The sequence below is a fragment of the Gavialis gangeticus genome, unplaced genomic scaffold (assembly GCF_001723915.1).
Source record: "Gavialis gangeticus isolate Ggan-Ray unplaced genomic scaffold, GavGan_comp1, whole genome shotgun sequence".
NCBI classification, from domain to species: domain Eukaryota; kingdom Metazoa; phylum Chordata; order Crocodylia; family Gavialidae; genus Gavialis; species Gavialis gangeticus.
The window spans coordinates 33888401-33889074 of record NW_017729022.1 but is presented as its reverse complement, the minus strand read 5'-3'; the positions used below and the strand labels follow the sequence as shown (position 1 = coordinate 33889074).

The window sequence follows — 674 nt, the reverse complement described above, 5'->3', positions numbered from 1 at the left end:
GATGATCTACTAGGTCCCTTCCGACCCTTAATCTATGAATTCTCCCATTTGGTCATATTACAAAACCTAGGAGCTTAAAAAAAAAATGCAAGAGTCTGAATGAGACTTGACCTGCCATTCCATCACATCACGTAGCAACAAAATAAGCTCAATTTTAAGTATTGTTTGAAACACAGAAGCACTGATGATAAATAACATATACAGTGAAGCCTGCACTAAGGATCAACCCTAGCAGGAGGCCAATTATCTCAAGAGACCACTTTAAACTATCCCTGAAATTTCCAAGATAGTTATGCTTGACCTATAGTTAAAAACACCCTTCTATTAGCCAACCAATTTTTGCTAGTCCTTTTGGGAGACGCTAAACATTTCAGCTGTGTTCTCTACTGAACAGCAATACATTTTACACACATGCATACTTTTAAATAGAACATTGTTTTTCAGCTTACCACTTTAAGAGGAACGTCTGCAGGACCAAAGTTGTCAGCAGAATCCAATTCAAAGCTTCAGCTTGTCAGATTCAAAGCTGTGCTGCTGCACCTTGAAGGTACTGCTGTGTAGCATCCACAGTCATCTCTGTTTTGATGCTGTAAAAAAAAAAACCAGAATATTGCCTTACAGATACAGATTCTTTGTTTTTAAATCCAAACAAAGCTTTTCCTTCCTTATCCTTA

General features: G+C 37.5%; 1 protein-coding gene across 1 annotated transcript in view; it reads right to left on the bottom strand.

The window, feature by feature from the left end:
• The window catches only part of NAV3 (neuron navigator 3), a 1048024-nt gene extending 1047392 nt beyond the window's left edge, over positions 1-632 (bottom strand). The window contains exon 1 of the mRNA XM_019514774.1: positions 450-632. The gene's annotated coding sequence lies outside the window, so the exon portion shown is untranslated. The remainder of the gene's footprint in view (positions 1-449) is intronic.
• Positions 633-674: the final 42 nt, after the last annotated feature.